The 21473-nt window shown below is 48.6% G+C and overlaps 1 long non-coding RNA gene across 5 annotated transcripts; it reads right to left on the bottom strand.

Moving 5' to 3' along the window:
* Nucleotides 1–1843: 1843 nt before the first annotated feature.
* On the bottom strand, nt 1844–21192 carry LOC118968859 (uncharacterized). Of its 5 annotated transcripts, XR_012133346.1 has the most exons (7): nt 21025–21192; nt 17171–18609; nt 16642–16816; nt 14869–15903; nt 13384–13457; nt 12828–12990; nt 1844–12452 (listed from the first exon to the last, which is right to left on the bottom strand). It is a non-coding gene; the product is annotated as an uncharacterized lncRNA (long non-coding RNA). The 5 variants fall into 5 exon arrangements; XR_012133347.1 differs by lacking the exon at nt 21025–21192 and having other exon boundaries at nt 12828–13005; nt 17171–18770; XR_012133345.1 differs by lacking the exon at nt 21025–21192 and having other exon boundaries at nt 17171–18770.
* Nucleotides 21193–21473: the final 281 nt, after the last annotated feature.

The following is a 21473-nucleotide window of genomic DNA, read 5'->3' as shown; positions in this document are numbered from 1 at the left end:
AGCTAGTTGGAACTAAACTTCCATGCAGAGTAGCTCTGCCTGGAGACTACCAGGCTATTCATCTGGCTGGTTGCACTTGACACGACTAACCCGCAGCTTAAGAGGACTCACCTCACAAGACACCCAATCATCATGTCTGGGTGCCTGTTTGAGCCTAGAAAGGTGATTCCAGGAAGAATGCCCGTGTAGTTTGACTGCTGAGGGCATAGTGAGGATTACTGTATAAGGCCCTGTCCAGCAGGGTTGGAGGGATTTTGGCTGGAGTTCTTTTAGAAGTACCTCATCCCCTGGCTGAAGGATCAGTGCGTCTCCTGGGTTGTTGGATAACATAGGTTGGGGTAGGAGCTGGTCTGCATGTTCCCTGAGAAGATGTCTCAGCAGTGAAAAGTAAGGAAGGTAGGAGGCCAAAGGAGGAGAGGTAGTGGGCAGGCCTGTGCTCAGTAAGAAGGGCCTGTCATACATTAGCTCAAATGCACTTAGTCCAGCCAGTTCCTGGGGGGCAGCACGCAGCTGAGTGAGAGCGATAGGAAGAAGATCAGGCCATGAGAGCTTTACCTTCAGAGACAGCTTGTTGGTCCTTTAGGAGACCGTTAGCCCTTTTGACCTTACCTGACGACTGGGGGTGATAGGGTATATGGAGGTTCCAGGTGATATTGAGAGCCTTGGCTGTTAGCTGAGTGATCTAGGAGATGAAGGCAGGTCCATTATCGGATTGGAGTGAAGTGGGGAGTCCGAAATGAGGAACAATGTGTTCCACCAGCACCTGTGCCACCACTGATGCAGTCACTCAGTAGGTGGGGAAGGCTACAATTCACCCCACTACCCACAGCTTCGCCCTGGGCTCGGTGAGGGTGATTGGGTGTACAAGTCTAGGCGTCTTCAATCTTTGAGGATGTCCAGCCGGTTTGAAGGGTAGTCTTTTGAGGGCATCCATCCCCCGTGGGGCTCTGCCACCAGAGGAGGACCACCCCCTAGTGGACAGTCTACTTTCCAATGACCTCGCTTACCGCAGCTGGGGCACAGTCTGGTCTGTCTGCGTGGTTGGTTGGGGCATTTCCGTGCCCAGTGCCCTTCTTCACCACACCGAAAGCAAGGGTCTGGAGGTTTGAGTTGATCTTCAGGGACACCCCAACAATCCCCACGAGCTGGTCACAGAGCAGCTGTTATGGCGCGAGTCTGTTCCACCATTCGGGCAGCTGACCTCTTCTCACTCTCGTCCTTTTGGGCATGAAAAACCTTAAATGCCATATCTACCAGGTCTCCTAGAGGGGTCTGGGGACCATCCTCAGCCTTTTTAAGCTTGTGCCTGATGTCGGGAGCCAACTGAGTTATAAAATGCATGGCCAGGAGAGAGGAACCCAATGCTGAGGCCAGGTCAATTTTAGTAAAAGCCCCTAGGGTTTCCTTGAGGCTCTTGAGGAATTTTGATGGGTTTTCATCAGGCCTCTGGGTAATTTCTCTAAGCTTATTGTAATTGATGGTCTTTTGGGCAGTTGAGTTCATACTTGCTAACAAGTAGCAAACCATGCAATCCCGGCATGCCTCACCCTTGGCCCTTGGGAGAATTATAATCCCACAGGGTTCTTGTAGAGGAACAGCCTCCCTGCCCATAGGTTTCTGTTCATCTGTGGCATGGGCCTCATTGGCACAGTGCTGTGCTGCCACCATGACACGGTCATATTCTTCCAGGGTTAGAGTGGATTGGAGGACTACATGTACATCATGCCAGGTGAGCTTGTAAGCTTGAGTGAGATATTTAAACTGTTTAGTGAACATTACAGGGTTGGAGGAAAAGGACCTCAATCACTGTTCCACTTGGGACAAGTCTGCCAGGGAAAAGGGAACATGAACCTGCACTACCCCTTCAGCCCCCGCCACCTCCCTCAGAGGAGCCATCACATGAGCCCAAAACCACTGTGACTTAGAGTGGGTTATGGGAGGGCTAGACCATTTGGGCACCAGCTGCGGTGAGTAGGACAGCGGCGGGTTTGAAGGAGGGGGAAGAGGTGACACTGGCAATGGGGGATACAACCTGGGAATCAATGTGGAACTTGAAGGCAGGGGACCAGGATATGGGGGAGTTTTATCCGTTTTTCCAGAAGTGGAGTTGGCACCTGTGGAGAAAGATAGTGGTGCGACCAGAAGAGAAGGGGAACAAGATGGAGGAGAGACCGGAAGAGAAGGGGAACAGGTGGTGGAGAGGCCAGAAGAGAAGGGGAACAAGATGGTGGAGAGAGGGAGAGAGAGAGAGGAAGAGGGGTGAGGACATGAACACTGAGGAAGGGAGCTGGCCCCCGTGGTGGGCCTGGAGGAGTGGGAAGGGGGGTAGCCAAGATCCTCCACTGAGTCCATCAGAGAAGAGCCTCCTAGTAATAGGAGTGGTAGAGATTGGTGGTCCTTGGTGGAGGCCTGGGCTAAAAATACTTGGGAAAGAGTACAGTTAACACATAGATCTGGGCAGGCACGCAAAGTCCAAAAAGTCTGCACATATGGGATTTACCCCACTTTCCGCTCTGGTGGCAATAATTAGTCAAGTCAGTGAGGAGGCTAAAATCAAAAGTTCCCTCAGAGGGCCAGCGAAATTGGTTGTCCAAGGGATACTGAGACCAGGCCTGAGAGCAAAGGAAGACCAGCTTCCATTTGCGAACTTCCTGGGACAAATATAGAGTAGCCAAATTAGAAATGAGACTCCTCAATGGGGTCTGGGTCTCCGCTTTTGAGGGCTGGTTCTCCATGTCTGCATCACCTTCCCAACTAATCCCACTGAGAGGAGCACCCAGCATCCCAAGCACGCCAAGTCAGGGGTGACGGCCTGGGAGCCTGGGTGAGGGACGTCTTCCACAGCGCAGGGAAAGGGGCTGATTGCCCAAGGGGCCGGACGCCCCAACCTAGGCGTAGCTATGATTTTGAATGGACCAGGTGAAAACAGGTTAGGAAGGGAAACAGACTGGGGGGAACTGAGGGACTCACCAGAAAGTAGTCCACACAGCAGAGAGCAGGCTGAGGTCCTGGGTTGGGGAAGGAGGGGCAGGGCCACTGGTGGCCAGTCGGGGCCCCGCGCTCACGCTCCTTCCCAGGTTTCAGCACCAAATGTAAGATAAATTCCAGCCGAAATAAGCAGGCGAAGAGAGGCAACAAAGGGCCAAGCAGTTTATTTGAGCACAATTCCCAGGCAAGGTTCACCAATCTGAAACACAGGCTGGAGAAGTCACGCCCAGGAGGGGAGGTGGGGAGTTTTTAAGAGAACAGGGAAGGGAGTGGGGAGTGGTCCATGCTAGGAGTAGGTGGGGAATTTTATTGGCTCAGGGTCGAGTGATGGACAGCCAGAGGTCTCCTCCTTCTGGATGGAGGGGTTCTGCATCCCGGGTTTGTCAGCACTTCATGGGACTGGAATCCGGGAAGAGCTGCTCATTCCTTCCCTATATGGCACAGAGCTACTTGGCACTGCCTCTGCTCCGCCTGCACTGTCCTCGCCCTTCTCCCTCCGGTATCTCCAGCCTTACAGGCATAATCTGTTTCCTACTGTTACCCTGCTGGTACAGTAGCTAAAAATATAGAAAACCAAACAAATTTTTTAAAAATCTTGTTTTAGTGGACCAGGGCTTGAGGCCCCAAGCTTGACAGCTACCTGCCCAACACTGCTCATGAGTTAGTGGCCACCTGGGCCTAAACAAGGCCTCCAGCCTCCAATCTCCTGTGTCTCCTTCCTCACATCTCAGGCCCTCAGGGACCTTAGTAGGGTGAAAGAGGGAGCTCAGTCTGTTCTCAGGGAGGAGACTCCAGACCCAGGGGCACTGGGCTCAGGCCCCAGAATATCCTTCACTATAGGCCAGCTGTAGTCATCCCCAACCCATGGACAGAGACTGATGGCCAATGCAAGGACCACCAGTGCTCATTGGACTTCAAAAGTGTTTGTAAGGAATCTCTGCTTTTCTCTGAGTTTTCTGCCCACTCCACTCAGTGTGGGCCTGTCCCTTCTTTCCTATCTGCTAATGACCAGTGGGCAAGCTGAGGACCAGAGTCTCATCCTGCCCTTCTCTCTCATCTGTGCAGGGATACAATCAAGCACCGTGCCCTGAAAATAACACCCAATACCTGCTCTACCACCCATCACTGCTGAAAACTCACTATTAAACATGGCTTGGCCTAAGGCTTCAATCACATTAACATGCAAATGGGGCCTAGGAAATGAATTGGCACACCAGGTGAAGGAATTTATCAGTGTGCTGCCTGAGAAAAACATCTTGATAAAAGGAAGTATATTAGTCACAACTCTCAGCTTAAATCTGCTTGGTCCCAGAGGGCATCCATGGGTTCACTTAGCCCAGAGGTGCTGGCTACCTTCTTTTATGCATATACAGGGCCCTGGGAGTCAGTGTCTCTTCATTTCTTGGTTCTGTTTTCCTCCATGTTGCCTGTTGTCACTAGCAGGCCCTACCCAGAGTAATTAGAAAGATAACCACCCTCAATTCTGGCTTGCTTCCCACCTGCTGAGAAACCCTTGGAGAAAAGAGCAGCCTTATTCTTTAGAGCCTGCAGCCCCTGCATTTCACTGGCCTCAACTCCCACATACATGCTGTGGCCAAGGGACTGGCCTGACTCAGACACCTCCCTTTCCACTGCAGTCAGCCCCTGCAAGCCACAGACACTAACAGTGGGGGCTGTATCAGGATGGTGATGTCTGGTCTACCCAGAGAAGTTTGTGAGCAGGTGGCCACTGGTGCCCATGGAGGAAGGAGAGGCAGGCTTTAGGAAGCCAGGTCTTCCTCTGCCCAAACCATTCCTATTTGATTTGTAGGATTTGGTAACATAGGTCCTCTCTCCCCCGTGGGGCTACCTCTGAGCTTTCCTCCAGGCCCCTGCTCTTGCAGCCTCCTTGCCTCCTTTAACTGAGAGTCCAGCACCACATGGGACTGGCTCCTGATGGCTGGCTCACCTCCACGAGATAGAAAGCTCTGCCAGGCCAAGGAATGTGTGCTAGTACAGCAAAGGACAAGCACTGCCCTATTCCGAACTTAGTAAAACTTTCTTTCTTTCACATATATAGCCCAACATGGATATTCCTGATCTGTGAATGGTCTTCCACATGATCACTCAGGACCCCAGGGCTTTGGAGCACCACCCACCATTGGAGCCATCTGAGATGTCTGACCACATGTAGCCAGTACAACTGAGGAACTGAATTTTTAATTTTACTTCATTTCAACCAATTTAAATTTAAAGAGCCACAAGTATCTAGTGGCTGCTATCTTGGCTGGTGTAGCCTTGGACTCTCTGCTGGATCTTCTGACTCCAGTGGAAGATGGAGATGAAAAGCAATGTGGGAGGTGGTTTTGAGGCAGGCCTAGCAAGTGGCGTTCTCATTTGCTGATCGTCCATTGGCCAAAACTCATCATCTGTCCACATCTAACTGCAGGGGATACTGGGAGCTGCTATCTCACAGGGGCCCTAGAGATGTCGGAGCAAGTTTTGGCAAGAGTGCAGCAGTCAGCCACACACCATCCTGACCTGGTGGTGCCTGGTGGAGATGGGCACGCAGGAAAGGATTTTTTGAATGAATCAATGTGAATGTGAGTAAGAGCATGTGCATAAAAATCAATGTGGGTTAAATGGTGAAAAAAGGAGTGGTAGGGAGGCCTGTAGGCAGGTTTCTTCTCAGCCCTTGCCACTCAGTGGCTGCTGGGAGCTCCAGGCCACCTCACTGACCCAAGATTCTCCCTTCTAGAATCCAAAATGTGGGGCAAAATGCAAAATCTCAAACACAGGCAAATAACATTCATTTAAATAGCAAATATTGACCCTGAAGGGAGATAAGGAGGATACAAAGTGAAGAAACACCATGGCAAACTCTGGGCCAGTCTGAGCGGGGGAGGCAGGTCTCAGAGGTGGGACCCTGGGGTCAGGGCCAGGTGTGGCGGTTTGGGGGTGGGGTGACATCCTTATCTGAACCCTCATGCGAACCAGCCCCCAGTGAGGGATTTGTAGGCTACATTCAAGGAATTGTGGTCTGTGATGAAGGCAGGAGTTGCCACCGAGGGATCCCAGGAACGCGTGGAAGGGGTACAGCAGAAGACTGGGCTGGGGGTTGAGCATTCTGAACCCCATGCTGGCTCTGTCTCTACCTTGTTGCAGGTTGCAGGCAAGTTCCCTCCCACCTTGGGCTTTGGTAGTCCCAACAAGGAGGGGTCTGGACAGAGGATTTCTACAGTCCCTCAGCCCAATAGATATGAGACTGACTCTTCATCTCTGCCCCCAAATAGCTGCACAGACTTCAGCAAGGTCTTTGACCCCAGAGTCTTCAGTCTGCCCAGCTCTGAAATGAGAGGAATTATACTAGTCTGGGACCATGTAGGAAAGCTGTAACAAGCCTGGACTTATGTTAATGGTCTGAGTAGCAGGAGACAAAGGGACCTCCCTCCTTGGAAAACCAGCCACCCTGGCCTCAGCATTAAGCGGGCATCTGTGGAGGTGATGTGGCCATATGGGTCTGTCTCCCTCAAGGGGACCTGGAGCTCCTTGAGGAAAAATACCATGCCCACAGAGTGCTGGTGCTGAGGAGGGGCAGGGGTGAACCTGACTTGTATTTGCCAGTTTGAATGACCTGGATACCCCTACCATGGCCAATTTCAAGTCACCAGAATATTACAGATCACAAAGCTGGAAAGAGAGGTCCACGGGAACAACAGGCTGGGGCCTGTCTCGGGGTTGTGCACACAGGCAGCCCTGAGTGGGGCCTGCCTGGCAGCAGCCTCAGCTGACCCTGCCGCTCCGTGCTGCTGCAGAGCTGGGAGCCCTTGCTAGCTTTGAGGAGGTGGGGAAGCTGGGGAAGGGCTCTGTATGGCATTAACTATGGGAAGGCTGGTCTGGAGGGTCCAGCATGACTTCACTAAGGAGCTGGCACATCTGGGCACCTATTTAGGGTCTCTCCATGTGACGGCTGGTTCCCACAGAGGGATCATCCCCAAAGGAGCCAGGGTGGCTGTATGTTCTTTGCTGACAGAGGCTCAGAACTCAGGCAGTGTCACTTCCAACTCTAGATTTGAGGGGAAGGAGAATCCAACTTCACCTCAGTTGGGGAGTGAAAGGGCTCGGCACCACGGGAGAACATGTGGGGCAGGTGGGATATACTGCTGTGACTATCTGTGACCACTGGAGGGGGACCCCTGAAGCCAAGCTCTCACCCAGTTCACTGCCTTTGGGGCTGCCTAGAGAAGGTATGCCTGGAGATTCAAGATGGCGGCATGAGAGATGAGACGGAGAATTCCTCCCAAAACTACACATAGTATGAAAATATAGTTAATTGATACAACTAACCCTAAAACAGCAACAAGAAAGAAGGCTGAACCAGACTGCATGCAGACCTCACAAACAGAGCAGATCTCACGAACACAGTGGAATGTATGAAAGCCTTTATCAGGCCGGACCCAAGCCCTTCCCCCACCCCAGCTCACCAGCAGGAGGAAGAGAAATGGAGCAGGGGAGGGTGTGGAAGCCTAGAACTGCTGAACACTGAGCCCTGGAGACCTGCTTTGGGAGCAGAACCTTACACTGTGTGGTGCTCTGGACACTGGGAAGCTCAGACAGATGGAGTGCTTGAGAGACAGATTGCGGCCATTTGTGGAGGAGGGGATCCACATCTGGCCGCTCTGGGACAAAGGAAAGGCAGGTGGTTTGAGAGGCTTCCTAGCAGCAAGAGGGCTGCTGAAGGAGTGGGGTTTGCAAGGAGCTTGCTGCATGGGGGAGCGGAGAGCTGGACAAAGTTGTCTGGGCACACTCTGCCCAGCTGGTTGGGAACTCTGGGGAGTTTAAAGCACCCCATCCCCCTGGCTGCCTGCTCAGCTCCAAGGCCCCCCACTGTGACACGCAGTCTGCTGCGCCTTCCTCCTAGCCTGCCAGCACTGGTTTGCAAACCTGTAGTCACTGTACTGGCATCAGGCCAGCCAGAGGGAGGCCCCACCTACAACAGCTATAGATGCAAAGCACAGAGGCTTTACACCTGTGTGCTTGGCCCACTGGCTCTGATACTTGAGATAGGCACCACAGACAGGAATCAGGAAACAGGTCTTTCCTCCCCCCGGGCACCAGCTCCACTCCCCTACGACCCTCAGCCTCACACTAGGGGCTGAACAGCTCCAGAGACTGGAGCTTCTGGGCACTAGTGGGCACCATACAGAATTATGAAACACCAAAAGAACATGGTTCAGACCAAAATCTCACAAACCCCAGAAAAAGGGCCTAATGAAACTGAACTCACTAATCTGCCTGAAAGAGAGTTCAAAATAAAAATCATAAACATGCTTATGGAGGTACAGAAAAATATTCAAGAACTCAGGAACAAATTTAAGTCTGAGATTCAATCATTAAGAAATTCCATATCTGAAATGAAACATACAATGGAAGGATTTAAATGCAGATTAGATGTAGTAGAAGAGATGGTAAATGGAATAGAAATTAGAGAAGAAGAATACAAAGAAGCTGAGGCACAAAGAGAAAAAAGGAATCTCTAAGAATGAAAGAATATTGAGAGAAATGTGTGACCAATCCAAATGGAACAATATTCGTATTACAGGGGTACCAGAAGAAGAAGAGAGAGAAAAAGGGACAGAAAGTGTCACTGAGGAGGTAATTACTGAAAACTTCCCCAATCTGGGGAAGGAGATAGTCTATCAGGCCATGGAGGTGCACAGATCTCCCAACACAAGGAACCCAAGGAAGACAACATCAAGACATATAATAATTAAAATGGCAAAGATCAAGGAAAGAGACAGACTTAAAAGCAGCTAGAGAGAGAAAAAAGATCACATACAAAGGAAAACCCATCAGGCTATCATCAGACTTCTCAACAGAAACCTTACAGGTCAGAAGAGAGTGGCATGATATATTTAATGCAATGAAGCAGAAAGGCCTTGAACCAAGAATACTATACCCGGCAAGGTTATCATTTAAATTTGAAGGAGGGATTAAACAATTTTCAGATAAGAAAAAGTTGAGAGAATTTACGCCCCACAAACCACCTCTACAATGCATTTTGGAGGGACTCCTATAGATGGAAGTATTCCTAAGGCTAAATAGATGTCACCCAAGGGATAGACAAAGAGCACAGAATATGATTCATGACATACAAAGAATGGAGGAGGAAGAAAAAGGAGGGAAAAAAAAGAGAAGGTATGCCTGGAAGGTCTGTTTCAGAAAGCATTACTTTCTGAAATACTGGGTTACAGCTTTCCAATAATATGGTAGGTAATATTATTTGAGCAATGATTGTATTCCAGGCAGGGACTTACCATTTCTTTCTCACAATTACCTTATGGGGTAAGGGGGGCTATTATTCTGAGTCACAGAGCAGTTAGACAGGGGTCTCAGTAACTTCCATGGGAGAAGCATAGGCAAGATTCAGATCCCAGCATTGGACCCAGAGCCCAGCTGAGTCCATAATCATTGACCCTTGGGTTTCCTTCCCAGGAAAACCATGGAAGGAACAGCCAGCTGGCTTCCAATGTCACCAGGCTGACCTCAAGTCTGCCACTGACCAGCTGTGACACTACATCCCTGAACCCCTCTGAACCTCAGCTTCTTTACCCATGAAATGGGGTAACAGTGCCCACATCCTGGGCTTGCCAAGGGGTGGTATGGACTCATGAACAGTAGATAGCAAGCAGGGGGTTGGTATTGAACAAACATCAAGCTCCTGTCCTTTTTCCCCTCAGGAAGGAAACTTGAAGACAATGCACATAACAGAACACTATTGTTCCCCCAAAGGGTGGAGGCATTGGAATTCAAGGAATGCTGTGATTAAAACCAATAGTGAACCCTCTGGAAAAGGTAGAAGGGCTAACTGTAGCTATTATGCTTACCAAATACCTGTGAATGCCTACTGTGTGCCAGGCTTACTGCTCAGCTCTCTACATCCTTAGCCCTCCCAACAAAACAGCAGGATGTGATAAAGGAGTCCAGATGGAGAGTTTAAGCATTGTACCCAAGTCCCAAAGCAGTAACCACAGAAGAGAGACTAGAACCCAGCCCCCTCTCATTTCCTGTGTCCCCTGCTATCTTGCCATGTCTTCTGAGAGGCTCTGCCGAAATACGAAGCTCAGTATGCCAGGAAAAGTAGTTTGGGAGTCACCTGTGGGATGGGAAATGACAGCCTGCTATCAATTACACTAATGAGTTACTGCCCTCTGGCCAATTGGTATCCAATCCAAACTCCTCAAGAAGCTGCAAGCTCCTGCATGCTCTGGGTTCCCATGACCTCTGTCATCTCATCCCCTACCACACTACCCGTCTGCCCCCTTGCTACTCTTGCCTGTCACTTTCCTGCCTCAGGGCCTTTGCACTTACTATTCCCTCAGCCTGGAACACCCAACCCACAGACCTTCATGTGGCTTGTCCTTCACCTATCCAGGTCTCCACTCAAAAGGCACCTCCTCAGGGAGGCCTTCCCTGACCAGTTTATCTACCATTACACCCACCTTACTCTCTGTCCTCTTAACCTGCATTTATTTATTTATATATTTATTGTCAGTTAGCACTCAGCACCACCTGACATTATACTATACATCTGTCTCTTTATGTAAATTTATGTTCGATTTTCCCCACTACAATGCCAGTCCTAGGAGGGCAGGGGTTTTATTGACACTGGTCACTGTTTTATCCCTGGGGCCTATAGCAGTGCCTGCACGCAGAGAATGCTTAATAAATAGTCACAGAACTGAAGAGAGACCTTATTAGCAGGGCAGAGGGCAGGGTAGGGCAGGGGGCTGAGAAGCTTGTGAGTCACTCTAAAGGAGAATTTACTTAGGGTCTTGTTTTTGTTTTCAATCAGAACTGTTTTGGTCTGTTCTGTCTGGAAGAATGGCCACATCCTTGCTCACTGATTCCAGGATTTTCAGAAGCTCTTTCCTAACAAGGGAAATGTTGCTTTTTGGCTGAGTATGGCCACATTGCAAGCATTGCCCCAGGAAGGGTGGTTGAGTTGGGGTAGTGGTAATGTTTTAATAAGAGACATTCAGGATGCCTAACCTCCAAGACCCAAAGGCAGGGGTGCTTCATGGGTATGTGACCTGTCAGTAGTGCAGGTATCTGAGCTCACGAGGGTTCCCTGCCCAGAAGAGCTCTGTGCTTAGTTCAGTGTTCTGCTGTGACCATCTTGAAATTCCTAACTTTTTAACAAAGGGCCCACATTTTCATTTACGGTGGGCTTTGCGTATTATGTAAGTTAGACTGCATATTATGTCCAAAGAACTGATCAACAGTATAGCTTTAGACTTTAGAGATGTTAGTTATTTGTGGAAAGAAGTTCTTCCAGGTGCTGCTCACCCATACCACCCAGGCCACCATCATTGGGCATCTACTATGTGCTCGGTGCTGTGTTAGATGCTAGAGAAGCAGAATGAAGGTTTGGCACCTGCCCCAAGAGCTGCCTCCAAGAGGAGAGACTGGTAGGTAAAGGAAGAGGTAACATCGAGCTTAAGGGGCAGACTGAATAACAATGTAGACCTGCAAGGGGCCAGGTGCTCCCGACTCTCTGGCCTCATGCCCGTACTGTGACCCGTGTCACTAAAATTTCTGCAGAGGCACCAAGAGGGAGGGAGCTGGATGAGCAAAGCAACACAGCTGTCCTGGAACTGCCAGGTCTGGACCTGGCTGGATCTAAGGGTGTAAACTGCAGGATGGCTACTTTGTGAGAGCCCTGGATGGGGTTACACAGAGGGTGCGGTATGATGACCTCCTATTGGAGAGTCTTCCTGCAGCCACTGCATATGGAGCAAGGAATAGAAGCCAAACTCACGGATCAGGAAAAGGAGAAATTCCTTTTAAAACATCTTTCCTACTCTCCAAACTTCAAATCTCCTCTCATTTATTGAGCCAAGACTATAGCCAGTAATATACACCTCTCTCCTTCAATCCTTGCAAGCAGTCAGGAATGTGTGTTATTAACCCTTTTTCTCAGAGAAGGAAGCAGAAGCACTGAGATGGGGAGTAACTTGCCCAAGGTCACATAGTCACAGCCATCTAGGGAGAGGGCATTTGGGGGCCCAGGCTGAGGGTTCCTTGGCCCTGCCAGAGCAGGGAGGGGTTTCCTGACGTCGCCAGAACAAGGGTGCCCAGCAAGAGGAGAAGCTTAGGCCAGCCACCGGCTCCGGGCGTGCTACACAGCACGATGCGGTGGCCTGAGCCCTGGTCCCCGAGCTGGCCCAGCGGGGCAGAGCCGGCAGGGAAGGAGCCCCGGCTCCATCTCCCCTGCGCTGCAGCTGCACGCTGGAGGCTCTCTCTGCGGCGGTGTAGCCGCGCTTCCGCCTCCTCGGGTTGTGCCGAGCGGATGCGCTGCCTGCGTGTGAACAGGGCTTGTTTTCCCTTCACGCCCTCGGGCTCTGTTTCTATGAAGAACTTCCTTCTGTTGGCGCTTGGGGAATATTCATTCCTGGCTTGCAAAGTGCGCGGTGACAGTTGGGCTGGGAAATGTACTCGCGACTTAATTAGGGCATCGCCAGACCGCGCCAGCAACCCGCCCCCGCCCTGCCCTGCCGTGCCCTGCTCTGCCCTGCTGCCTGATCCCAGGGACCCAGAGCCTGCAGCTGGGAGCATCATGATTGCGCCTGCTGCTGGTCCTGCGACCCCAGTGTCCTCGGCCTGTCCTCCACCCTCTCATTCCGGAACCGTCCCAGCCACGGCAGAATGCCTGTTGTCCAGAAAGGGGTTCCTCTTGCATACTTTAGTTTTTAGCATTGCTTACGTCTGGAATGCCCTCCACTCTCCTGGCACAGATCTCTCCTGCCAACAGACCCCTCCAAATTCCTTTCTACTCCCCTCCCGCAGCCTTCACTCACCCATCTGGTGGAAGACTTTCCTGCCAGTGGACATCCAAAGGCCTCTGTTGCTCTGCCCATGGTCAGCCCCGGGCAGATGGACCACGATAGGCCACCCGCTCTGAAGTTTCCTGTATGCTTGTAAGGCATCCCCAGGAGGAGGGGTGCACATGTAGGTTTCACCCTGTTTTTGAGGAAGCTATAGGTAACCTTAACAGAGGCTTGCAAAGCCAAGTATGGACAATATCCATCAACCTACATGGCCCACCACAGGGTGAGGGACACCTCACACCCCAAAAACCCAGAAGAATACTGCACAAGGCCTTCTGGATTGACAGTAAATGTCAAGGCAAAAATTAAATATTGAAAATTCAAGGGCACATTATATTAAAATCCCACTATAAAAAAACTGAAAAAAAATATTTGCAACACATATGGCAAAGGGTGAGTTTCCTTAAATGCTAAAGCACTCCTACAGTAAGAGGGAAATCAACACCCAAGGGAAAATGAGCAAATAGAGCATGGAAAGGAACCACAAATGGTTTCTAAAGGAATGAGGAGACGTGCAGTTACTTACTGTGACAGAATGTGGAGGTGAAAACTGACATCTTGGTTTAAGTTTGCTGGAGAAACCTCGTCAAGATGTGTGGCCTAGGGGAGGAAAAGGCTGTCAAGACTCCCACCAGAGTGGAAGGTCAGGGCCCCGACCTAATTTCAGTGGGTGGCTGGTCCTGTTTCGTGAGGTCAGCAGGCTGTGCGGGGGGGAAGCCTCGGGTGGGTCTTCAGCCAGATTTCATTGAGATCTCTGCTCCACCACTTCCCAGCTGCCTGACTGCAGGGAGCCTGCTTACTTTCTCTGTGCCTCAGTTTTCTCATCTGTAAACTGAGGGCATGATGTACTTCCAGGGAAGACTGAGATGGAGATCCAGGGAGGTGAAGAATCAGGGAGTGACACAGAGACTGAGAGAGCAAGACCTGGGGGAGGAAGCGGGGTCACCTTCAGGAAGAGGGGGCCACAGGAGGGTGGGAGATGCTGCCTTGGGGTTGAGACGATTGTTATATGTGACTAGGTACAACAGGAGTGAACCTGGGCCCGCTGAGGAGATGGGCTGAAGATGGAGGTGCCCTTGGAGACCACACCAGGTTACCTGGTGGTGAAAGAATGGAAAGAGTTGGAAAGAAGGATGGGGTACAGGTGGGAGGCAGATTCAGATGGGGTGAAGGTGGGAGAGGGATTCAGATGGGGTACAGGTGGAAGGGAGACTCACATGGGGTGCAGGTGGGCAGAGATTCCGATGGGGTGCAGGTGGGTATGGGATTCAGATGGAGGGGGACGCAAGTGGAGGAAATGAGAATATCTGCAGGCTGTGAAAATATCTGAGTCCCCCACACCCCCAGTCCCAGGATTCTGCTCTCCCAGCAGCATCTCGAAGCTGGGCCTATGGCTGGCCAATTCTGAATGGCCATATTTTTTTGACCCAATCTAGCAGAAGGCTATGTTATGTTTAGAGGGCTGGGGCACACCCAAAACCCAATGGATAGATGGGCCCAAAGTCAGCTTCCCAGAATAGGATGGACTTGGTGGCATTTAACTCAGAACTGCAAGGACAGAAAAGCCAGAGAAATGGTCTGAAGTGCATGTGAAGAGGGCAGTGAAAACTTTGGACCCAGAGAAACCCTGCTCATGCTCAAGCAGCAAGACTAACAGGGAAACAGAGCCCAGGATCAGAGCTGGGAGTGAGGCTGATACCTGTGCTTGTGGAATGGTGCCTGGCACACAAGGGGCACTCAGCTACAATTTCTCAAGTTCATAACCTGCAAGGAGGCCTGTGAGACTTATTAAAACAAATAGTTCAAGCCCAAGCTTGTGACTACCATGAGGATACAAGAACACTGTGGCTGCAAGGCCCAGTGATGGACAGGCAGCACAGGTGTGGTGGTAATGACGTCTCTGACCTGGATGGTGCCCAGTGGTCCTGCCCTTGCAACTCCAGAGAGTATGTGCAATACGCAGGCACCGTGCTCTCCCCAGAAATGTGTCATCTCAAAGGGAAGAAGATACCTTGCTGAGGACCAGCAACTGAACCCCCTCCCTGAATTCTGCAAGGTGGTTTTCCTTGGGCTACATGACTTCCACGGAGCAGGAAATCCTGATAACCTTGGGTTAGAAAGGAAAGGTCATTAGGGATCTGGGACTCACACATTACAGGAGGTGTGGGGGGTATGAGGGTGGGGACTGAGGGAGAAATGAGGGCAGCTTTGAGGACCTTGGAAACAGGCACATGCAGACTGCAAGCTAACGTCCTCCAGGACCATCCTCCATTGGAGCTCTGCGGGGAGCTCCCAAGGTAGACCTAGGAGGATTTACAGAAGTATCTGATTGGCTGCTGGCCAGCCAATGAGAGACTCCCTCTAAACCCACTTCAGGTCCAATCACCTCCAGGCTGGGCTCGCAGAGGGCAAGTCACGTTGGAAGAGGAAAGGGGACAGGACAAGCAAATTAGTTAATAGCTGGGTTGTCCTGAGTGACTTGTGAGATTTAAACGTGCCTGCGGTGGAATCAGACGTCCCAGGATCCTTCCTATTCCTAAGGGGCTCTCCCAACACCACAGTGTATTCCTTCTCTGAGCCTCAGTTTCCTAAGATGCAAAATGGTAGTAATGATGTGTTTGTCACAGGGTTGCTGTGAGGAGAAAATGAGATAATAAATAGGAGAGTGTTTTGTAAACCGTAATGGTGGAGGTGAGTTGTTTTATGTCACACCCCAAAGGAGTGGATGTTCTTGAGTTTTACTTTACAATGAATCTTGATCCAGCCCCCAGCCCACGCCGGCCGCGCAATACTTAGACCTACAACCAAAGCCTGTGAGAGAAAATGCATCCAAGTGTCCCCGCTGAATGCACCAGGCTGCATGATTTTGGATCAAGTTGCATCTCTGCCTCTGGGGGAAGCTCGTTAGGAGCTTTGGATCTCAATTTCCCCACCTGCAAAATGGATTGCCATGCCTTGCCCCATTCACACACTGGCACATTAAATTACCTCTTCTCCCTGCTTCTCTTCTCAGCCCCTCCTTTCCTCTTCCCTCTCCTGCTCTCAGCTTTGGTGGATGGTAGCACCAGAGAAAGAAGGAGTTGTTAGAACATTTCCGTGCTCTCACCAAACTCTCCTTCCTCCTAAGTATTCTGAAAGCGGGCCATTTGCCCTCAGAACCCAACGCCAGACAAGAGTGCATTTTACATTCCTCTTTAAATGTTTCAGGTGTGTCAGTAACATTTTCACAACTGGAATATAAATCCTAGAGGTTGTTTATAACCTCTTTTGTGAAAATTACAACTGCGGTCTGCATAACCGAACAGGCAGCTGGCCGAAGTTTGTTGGAGAAAACAGAACTGGGCAGCCAGCCCTCTGCAGAGCGGCTTTTCCTGCTGCAGGGCCCCTTCCCTTCTTGCTCTCAGCCTCTTGACCTTGCCACGTTCCTCGACATCCCCACAGCTTCAGTTTCCCATACTTTGCCTGCCTGGGACAGATTCCTCCCCTTCAGTGGACCCACCAAGCTCATTTAACGTTGGACCCCTCCCCTCAAGTCCCTGGGATCCTGGGACCCAGGCAGGGAGGAGCTGCTGCTCGTGAGCTCTCACCCAACCCTGCAGGCCCGGGTGTCATCTCTTACAACAGCTGACAGTGACGCCTCCATCTCGCTGGTGTCACTTTTAACACCGAGCGTTCACACCACCGGCTGACTGCGCAAGGAGGCCCCAGCAGAGCCGCATGCAGCCGCACCCCACATGTGGAGATGTTAATCCTGCAGTTGTTCAGCAGGTTCTTTTGGCCTCACCTCCAAATGTGTTACTTCTGGAGGGAATGATACCGCAGAAGTGCACGAGCTCTCCCAAGAAGGAATGACAGGACCTGCCTGTCCTGTGTGAGACACGAGGGGGAAGGGAAGGCACTTTGGAGAGATGGCATGCAAAGATCTGGGGCCTGGACCTCTGCCACCTACACACAGTTCCCTAAATTAGAAAAATAAGGAGAAGAAGAGAAAAAGGAAAAGGGAAGTCATGTCAGCATACCATTTAAAGTGTTTTATTAAATCTGCGTGTTTACCACATGTTTTTGTAAGATAAATTCTAGCCGAAATAAGCAGGCAAAGAGAGGCAACAAAGGGCCAGGTAATTTATTTAAATACCCCCGGGTGAGGTTCTGTGGCCTTCTTGTCAGAGGCCAGAGAAGTCACACCGGGTTAGGGAAGTGGGAGGCTTATAAGGGATTAGGAGGGGGAGGAGTGGGCAAGCTATCCTAGGGGGTGTGGAGAGGTATGATTGGCTAAAGGTGACATAATGGACAACTAGAAACTTTTTTCCTACCAAGAGGGAGGAGGCTGACATCCGGGTCTTAGTTGGCACATCAGGATGGAATTCAGGGAGAGCTGTCTCCTTTCCATATATGGCACGGACTTTGGGGTCTGGTCTGTTCTCCCCCTATGGCATCTCTCTGTTCTGTTTGCATGTCCTTGGTTTTCCTTTCTTCAGCCTAACATTCCAGCCTTTTGGTCATAATGGGCGACGACTCAATCTGGCTACTTCCGGCTGATAAGGGGTGTCGTGGGGGTTTGAGGCGGGTATTAGTCTGAAGGAGGGGGTTCAGTGGGAAAGAGGTGTGTAACGGTGAGGTAACATCTGGTTGGTGGTGACCCGGGTCATCTGGGTTAGCTGCTGTTGGAGGAACTTGAGGACACAAGGGGCAACTAAGAGTAAACTACAAACTGTTATTGAGGGGCCCAGTAAGGGCATTAGCCAGGCTATTATGGGGGACTGGAATTCTGGATTGAGTTTACATCTCAATGACTAGTATTAGGATTTAGTATAGATAAGACTGCATTATTGAAACAATACTTTTCTCCAAAATCACCCTTATTTTTATTAGAAGTACCTAGATTAAGAAAATACTTAACAGTAGGCTTGATTATTTGCATAAGTGCAGCAAGAAGAGCAATTGATTACATAGGCTCTTTTAAATATACTTTGCTGGAACTTTTTGTAAGGAATTTCAGATTGAACTTTTAAGGGCTTTCTGAGGCTAGAAAGCCAAGCCAGACTTGCCATCAGGTTGTGCCTGCAGTACCTGTAGATTTCAGTGAATTCCTCTCTTCTTGAGATTCTCAAGACATTCTTGAGGTTCCTGCACCTGCCAGGAAGTGACCTTCTTTACTCACCTGGTAAGGCTGCTGGGAACCCTGTAAGCAAGGTACCAGGCCAGTTCTTCCAAGGGGCTTTGTTGGCTCTATAAAGTCAACTTTAGTTCCTTAAAGCTGTTCATATCTGAGTTTACACACGTCTCTCAGGTATGACATTCCAGTCAAAGCCTTGGTAATATAACCAGTGATTTTAATTGGTTCTCTTAGAAGGAAAGCAGATTCTTATTGAACTTGTGCAAATAAATATACTGCCATGAAATATAAATATTGTTACTGAGAGTTTTTAAATTCTGGAGGGATCAGGTAGAGAGAAAGATAAAGTTTCAATTCTGCTTATAAAGGTAGTCATTTACTAAACTGTTGTCAGCTTAAGAGAAAAAGCTTAAAACACTTTATCAATAACATTTGAAATAAAAAGCCACAAAATCATCTTCTTTAGTTTACTTAATCCTATGTAACTAATATTTGTTCTGCTATAATTTAGTTTTTTACTAGCTTAAGAGTAATAAAACAGTGACTATAAATAATAAAAGACTTACAAATGACCATGGTTAAAGATCTGATGGGAACTTACTGTAAGACAGTTGACATAAGGAAATTCTGATATTTCTGTAACACAAAACATTCAGTAACAAAGTTCAGCATCATTCCTTTTGACAGTGCCCTCCAGGCAATTAAGCAGGTAATTATATATCAGATAAATAAGCTAAATTATATATCAGATAAATAAGCTAAATTTCTCTCTAATGAGAAAAAGTTTTTCTGACATGTTCTAGGGGTTCTCTGGAAAATATCAGAGTTAACTAGAGGCAAAAGCACTTTTTTGAATTTGATTTTGGGAAGTTGTTAAAAGTTTTAAGACACTTGCTTAAATAGGACCATAGGTTGCTATGAAGCAACACTTACCTAATTAACTAGAATGACAACAAAGTACTTCAAAGGCAAATAAAGGTTACACAGTTGTTATCAAAGTTTAGCTTTTAGTCCTCTTAATATTAAGATCTCATTTTCTTAAAGACTCCGACAACTCACTGAGACTTTAAACATAAGAAACTGCTTTAATAAAACAATTAGAAGAACTTTCTGCAATCTTTCAATATTAAGAGCAGAGTTAAGAAAACTTTGTCTTTTTAACTGAAAACAAAATTGTAATTTTGCTGTGTACTTGAAACTGAGACTCATTTGCTTTAATTTTATATAGCATGACCATATTAAATTCTTCTACAAACTTTTCACAACTTTCTTTTATCAAGACATTTTTTGGCATGCAGAAATGTTTTCCTTACTACTTTAAGTAGTTTTGATCAGAACTTAAAACTATTACTTTAACCTTCAGTGAACACTGAAAAATAGGCTACTGTAAACTGTTACACTCGCATTCTTCAGATTGATACATTTATCAATGTATATTATCATTTTTGGAAATGTGCTTTATAGCACAATTTCTTATTAGGCACAAAATATGTCTATGTAACTTAGCAAACTTTAAGAATTTTGGTTACTACAAAAATTCTCAGGCTGTTTGCATATACATATACTGTTATACATTAATACAGCATTATTATTAAAATTTATTTGCTAGGCTTGTTTACTTATTTTTAGCAACTATGCTAGATTACTTACAAAACCTTTACTGAATGTTAGACAAAGCCAAGCCTTTAAGCATTTTATTCTTAAAAGATTTAGCAGATAACATTGACTTAAATGACCTTAGGTAAACTTAGGCAGCTGATAACAACAAGGACATGCCTGCCTCAGCTAAACTCAAATTAGCATTCATGCTTAACATTTTTTACTAGATTCTCTGGAAGTTCTAGAATGCTCAATCTTCACAACCGCTTGTTTTTAAATAAAATATTTTTCATTTATACACTTAGACACACAACCGTACAAACTGAGATACAATGACTATAGTCAGCAACACTTTTTTCATAAAAACATATACACAGATAGACAAACCCATACAAAGACTTAAGTTACTGATATCTAACTGCCCTCTCTCCTCTCAGCCTCTTGTCTGTGGCTTCTGGAACTAGAGGGCGGGAGGGGCGTGTTCTGGTGGGGGAAAACTTTTAACAACTTCCCAAAATCAAATTCAAAAAAGTGCTTTTGCCTCTAGTTAACTCTGATATTTTCCAGAGAACCCCTAGAACATGTCAGAAAAACTTTTTCTCATTAGAGAGAAATTTAGCTTATTTATCTGATTATCTCCTAGGCGGAAGGAGAGGGGGAGGGGTGGTGCAGCCAACGGAAGATGAGAGCAGGACAACAGCAAGGTTGAGAATGCAGGACTTTAAGATGGAGGTGACACGTGTGAAGACAAAGATGGTGGTGGAGAGACGGGGAGGGGATTGCGAGCTGAGGGAGGTGGGCGACTGAGGTTTTCTGGCAGATCTGAAAAGGAAGGACTGAGCAGAGTAAGAGGCTGACAATCTTTAACTAGGGATCGGGTTAGGAGAACCTAAGTTATAGAACACTTAACATAAAGGTCTTGACGGGAGTGCAAAGTCCAAAAAGCCTGCACATACAGGATTTCATTCTACTTTCCGCTCTGGTGGCAATAATTAGTTAAGTTGGTGAGGAGGCTAAAATCAAAAGTTCCCTCAGGGGGCCAGTGAGATTGGTTGTCCAAGGGATACTGAGGCCTGGCCTCAGAGCAAAGGAAGACTAACTTCCGTTTGCGGACTTCCCGGGACAAACATAGAGTAGCCATATTGGAAGTGAGACACTGCAGCAGAGTCTGAGCCTCTGCTTTCATGGGCTGGTTCCTCATGTCTGCGCCCACTTTCCAAAAAAAATCCCGCTGAGAGAAGCACCCAGCGTCCCAAGCACACCAAGTTAGGGGAGACGGCCTGGGAGCCTGGGTGAGGGATGTCTCCCTGACCGCAGGGCCAGGGGTGAGTATCCCGGATACTCGCAACAGATGGGCTGAATGCCCAGACCTGGACATAGCTATGATTTTGAACGGACCAGGTAAAAGGGAGTTAGGAAGGGAAGCAGACTGGGGGAAACTGAGGGACTCACCAGAAAATAATCTACGCAGCGGAGAGCAGGCTGAGGTCCCGCGTCCCAGGTTTCAGCACTATATGTAAGATAAATTCTAGCTGAAATAAGCAGGCAAAGAGAGGCAACAGAGGGCCAGGTAAGTTATTTAAATACCCCCGGGTGAGGTTCTGTGGCCTTCTTGTCAGAGGCCAGAGAAGTCACACCGGGTTAGGGAAGTGGGGAGCTTATAAGGGATTAGGAGGGAGAGGAGTGGGCAAGCTATCCTAGGGGGTGTGGAGAGGTATGATTGGCTAAAGGTGACATAATAGACAACTAGAAACTTTTTTCCTACCAAGAGGGAGGAGGCTGACATCCGGGTCTTAGTTGGCACATCAGGATGGAATTCAGGGAGAGCTGTCTCCTTTCCATATATGGCACGGACTTTGGGGTCTGGTCTGTTCTCCCCCTATGGCATCTTTCTGTTCTTG

Source organism: Manis javanica, chromosome 7, assembly GCF_040802235.1.
Source record: "Manis javanica isolate MJ-LG chromosome 7, MJ_LKY, whole genome shotgun sequence".
NCBI lineage: Eukaryota > Metazoa > Chordata > Mammalia > Pholidota > Manidae > Manis > Manis javanica.
This window is presented reverse-complemented; position numbering and strand designations above follow the sequence as displayed.